General features: G+C 31.6%; 1 pseudogene across 1 annotated transcript; it reads left to right on the forward strand.

Moving 5' to 3' along the window:
- Positions 1-3636: 3636 nt before the first annotated feature.
- LOC143595602 (homeobox protein knotted-1-like 6 pseudogene) lies at positions 3637-5165 on the forward strand (annotated as a pseudogene). The gene is made up of 3 exons (XR_013146552.1): positions 3637-4085; positions 4614-4739; positions 5054-5165. The product of XR_013146552.1 is annotated as a homeobox protein knotted-1-like 6 pseudogene (transcript).
- The last annotated feature ends 209 nt before the right edge of the window (positions 5166-5374 follow it).

A 5374-nucleotide genomic window follows, 5' to 3' on the forward strand; every position in this document is an offset into this window, starting at 1 on the left:
TAAAATTTTAGGCTAATGTCATATTAGGATGAAAGATCTATTCTATGTGAATGAATAGTTTTGTACATTTGTTTAATGTTTCATAACACATGATTTTCATGAGAAACATAAATTCATTACTAATTTATAACCTAAAATTAAAAAGCTATACTTTTAATCCTGATCCGAATCCTATAGGTACAAGGTTGTGAATCAAAGTTTCAAAATATAACTTCGATTCACAATCAATCGATCATGTGTGTGTGGTTTCATAGGATTTTTATATTGTAACTAGATGAGCGTTCTATACAAATCAACTTATAATGAATTGAGATGATCGGATAAATACTTGCACTTATTGTAAAATTGTAATATACAAGATGGTTATGCAACCATAAAACCGTCTCTATATTTAACTACAAGACAATTAAACACCAAGAAAAATAAAAATAAAATAAAAATGACTGATTCTAAAATGGAATTACTTGGGATTTTGATGAAGAAACTACCCTTATATTTTCACAAAAGTTGAGTCATTTTATATTTAAAAGAGTTGACACCTACAATAATGAATATAAGAATATACTAGATTTTGATATGTCAAGATGACATAACTAAATGGAGTGATCTCCACCTTAGAAATGCACCCAATGGAAACACTTAGACCACTTATGCCATCTTTTTCTGTTTGTTATCTTTTCTTTAGCTTTATTAATTATTATAGCAAAAGAACAACTATCCACTACTCCATGTTTTATTCCACCAAATCTTTCTATCTACAATATTCCTCATCTTGACCTGTGAAACAGGTCAAATAGACCATCTGTTAATTAAAGGAGTTGGCTTGGCTTGGTTTGTAGAAACTCCAAGTTCAAGCTTGACTCTGCCTTGGCTCGGTTTGGCTCATTTAAATAAAACCCAAATTTTAATAATTTGTATCTTAGCTTTTCTTTTTGTCATTATTCTACTGATTCGGTGACCTAGTATTTGAATGTAATTTGTGCCTTGGTAATGTATGCATTTGTATAATATTGAACCTTATTTAAATCTTTGTTTAATTATGTTATACATTTGGTAGTAAACTTATTTTGATCTTGAAATGTTGATCGTGCTTAAGTTATTTTTATGTATTAAAGTATTTAGTTAATTTTTTGATATTGTAGAATGTCTTCTCACAAATAAAGATTAACTTGTGGAACCAAGACTTAAAACTGACTCGAGAAAAAGCTCAAAAATGGCTCATGAACAGGTGGGTTGTCTCGGTTTATAAATCGAGTTCAAACTTCACCCTGGTTTAGGTTTAGCTTGTGAAAACCATGCTTCAAGTAACTTACAATAATAAACAAAATTAATAAATAAATAAAAACAAAATGTTAAATATAACCTTGTTTTTATAATTATAAGAATTTGAGATTGCTAGAGTGCTAGACTACTACTCTCCTAGAGAACGATGGGCTTATATGGTGTCATTGGACTCTTGGAGTCTCATCTGGCGCTGATTATTTTTTAACAGCCGATTAATGAGAATTGATTTAAAGTGTCTGTCCACCTATATAGTTTATATAATCCCCATAATTTTTACAATAATCTGATTAGTAAGATTAGTTTCTTAATAACTTGAATATTTTCAAACACACACATTCAAATATTTGTGCATACATTACACGGTATACGTGCGCAAAATAAACGCCTGCATTTGACAACCCTTCATTTAATTATCATCCACACCAAACCGATTAATCTTTAATTATCCATCACTAACGCGGTAACGCACAATATTAAACAACGCTCTTTAACAAAAAAAAAACTCAAAACCTTATATCCAAAAAAAACAAAAATTAAGCATTATTCAAAACTCCTGGTAAGCTATTTGAAGTGGTTTTTTAATGTTTTCATCTTTTAAAAGGCTATAGTAGTATAGTCCACAAAAAGATTTTTCTTCATCGAACTATGCATTGCTACACTAAAGAAAAACATAGGTTCATAAAGTCACTTACACTTAATTTCCTATATAATCTGATAACATTTTTTGAATTATTATTAATATCCGTTGAATAACGCACTGAAAAATGATAATGGCTTTTAACTTTTAAGTTTATGATGATTCCTTGTGAAATAAAATGAAATCAAATTATAATACAATTTCTATATGCTATACTTAAGTTTATACAATTTCTTCTATATGCTATACTTATGTGGACTATACAATTTTTATATGCTATACTTATGTTCATTATAACATTTATAAAATATGGTCACATTCTTCATTTGCATGCAATTGTGTACGCCGGGTGATAATATAGAACAAATGCTACACGATAACTAAACTCATGTATGTGGTGTTTTAAGTATAAGCATAACTCTGAAATAGATACATTTGAAAATAATAGTCACGTACGATATTAAGGATCACACATCTTCATTAGAGCATCTATATAATTTTTATTTTGAATTGTGAAAATAGTTCTTGGTGTTATTCCTTACCATGAGAATAATAGTATAACACTACAAGAAAACTTGCTAGATACGTCAAGCCGATAGTGACGACAATAGGGTATATGTCGTTGTCAAAGGCTTCGTCGCAATAGGTTTTGTTATCAGGACTTCGGAAGGTTTTAGTTTCACTAAGACCAACCCTAATGTTAAAAGAAAATTTTGGAAGGGTTTTTAACACATTATCAGTTAATCACATCAATAATATCTTTCTTCTCTCCATCTTCATTTATTTTCATACACTCACAAATATTTTCTCTCTATACTTGCAAAAACTATTCTCTCTTTTACATGAATGACATCGTCCACCTCATCAAATGCATGCAAAATGCATTGCATTGGTGATGGTATGACTAACAATTGAGTACATGTTTATAACACGAAAAGACCTGTTAATAAAAAAAGTGGTATGTGATATTTTTATTTTATTTTTTTAAATAAAACTCATTTTTCATTATATAGAAACATGTATATTACATCAACATAACAGGTAGGCGGACAACAAGCTGCGCCGCCACCCCTCCTTTTTTTATTTTCTTAAATAATTGAAATTAGTAGGTTAATGTCATTTTTCCTTATTGGTAATGTGGAACTTAAAAATGTCTGATAGTCATGACATATAAAGTAGATAAACGAGTCGTATTCATGTTTGATACTTGTATTAAGCGAGTTGTTTCTAACCTAAGACACGAATTGCCAGCCTAGGTGATGGTCTAAGGAGTAAATTTAGGACAAAATGGAGTTCCGAAATAGTTACCATAGCTCAAGTGGTTAACCGATGGGGTTTCCATAAATTTTCGTCATGGAGAGGTCCCGGTTTCGATTCTCACAAACGTATGTCACTTACCCGAGAGAACATCACCGCATGAGAATTCGAAGTTGAGTAAGTAACAACTCCATATAGAAGCTTCCCTTCAAGTCTACCAACCGAACTAACTAACGCCATTAAAAAAGTATAACATTTATTTATTTTGAGTACATGTATTGTGTAAATAATAAATATAAAATAGAGCAACTCCTGGTATAAAATTCCATGATCTTACTGAACAAACCTTTTCTTCCTCCACAACTTTTTACCTCTCTCTCTCTCTCTCTCTCTCTCTCCACTAAATCCAAAAGCATATCATATCAGAACCCTAAAACTGTTGTTAATTCTACAATAATATTACACACAACAACAAACACTAACCACCATCATCATTCATCATTCACTCTCACACTAAACTTAACAATTTGCTTAATTAAATCCTCATGGAAGACATGTACGGCTTCCACTCCATCTTCGATTACACTTCCTCTAACCAAACAACAAACCTAATCTCACTGCCGGAGAATATTACCGAACGTCGTCGTTTTACGGATCCAATAATAATAATAATAATAATAATAATAATCTGATTCCGTCAGCTGCTGCTTCTGTAACAACCGAAGCTGTTTCCGTTGCAGCCACAACCGATCAGATTCGTCTACGTAATAAAAACGATGACGTCGATGAAGTTGATCATCATGATTATAATTATAATTATAATTATAATAATGATATAATTAAAGCGAGAATCGCTTCTCATCCGTTGTATCCCAAGCTGCTTGATGCTTATATCGATTGCCAAAAGGTTATTATTCATAATCAATTTCTCCTCAATTTTCGAATTTTGTGTGTGTTTTTTCCGACGGTTATTATCAACGCATAATATACGTGTTTGGTAGCCTCGGTTAAGAGGTAACCTTAGATTACTTCTTAAACCACCTAAGGTTACCTCTTAGCATGTCTGGGTAAAAGGCTATGAATCGAGTCATAGCCTCTTAACCTAGATTAGAGGTAACCTTAGATTACTTTACCAAACAGTTTGTATAATATTTTTTTTAGCGGTTAACCTTTTATTAGCGGTAACAAACGGTTTGTTAAATCTGAATAATATTTTTCTAATGGTTAAGATATAACCTTTAGATTACCTCGGTAATTGTGATTATTAAGAGGCTACCAAATAGTCCTTACAAACGGTTGTTAAATCTGAATAATATTTTTCTAATGGTTAAGATATAACCTTTAGATTACCTCGGTAATTGTGATTATTAAGAGGCTACCAAATAGTCCTTACAAACGGTTGTTAAATCTGAATAATAATAATTTGTTATTACAGTTTGGTGCGCCACCGGAAATAGCATGTTTTCTAGAGGATCTTCGTCGAGAAAACGGTAGTTGTATGCGAAACGTCGTCGTTTCAACTAATTGCTTAGGAGCAGATCCCAAGCTCGACGAGTTCATGGTAATTCGAATGCCTCTCACTTTTTCCATAGGCTCGATACGATAACTTTAAGTAATATAGTCGCAGTTAGAGCGGTAGAAAACAAGACGCTTGAACTACTAGAAAAAAGAAAAAAAGAAAAGCATAAAATAAAGTACAATAATAAAACTAGTCTTAGATCTAAGTTCTTGACGTGTAGGTCTAAAGTTCTGTCAAAAATCCAAAAGCTGCTTGATGTGGTTAGTATTTAGAGTTATAGTATCGAGCCTACGTGATAGTATTTAAAGTTATAGTATCGAGCCTAAATATCATAGTTTCGGTATTTTATTGTGTAGGAGACCTACATCCAGGTGTTAGTGAAATATAAGTCCGATCTCGCAAGGCCTTTTGACGAGGCGACTGTTTTCCTCAATAATATTGAAACACAGCTTAGCAATCTATGTAAAGGTACGCTCGTCCTTCTGTTGTGTATAGTTTTTTGATTAATTAGCTTCAACATTGTGTTCTGATCACCACTCTGAAATATATAGTAGAGAGTAATATTATGTGGCTGGGTAGGAAAGAGAAAAAGTAACATAGAATGTGACGTGAGATGTTTTTAAAATATAATCAAAATTTAGAGAGACATGATTTTTTTTAGTTAAAATATATAGATA

The sequence above is a fragment of the Bidens hawaiensis genome, unplaced genomic scaffold, assembly GCF_021521415.1.
Source record: "Bidens hawaiensis isolate Kalapana, Puna unplaced genomic scaffold, B.hawaiensis_p1.1 tig00045366_1, whole genome shotgun sequence".
Classification (NCBI taxonomy): domain Eukaryota; kingdom Viridiplantae; phylum Streptophyta; class Magnoliopsida; order Asterales; family Asteraceae; genus Bidens; species Bidens hawaiensis.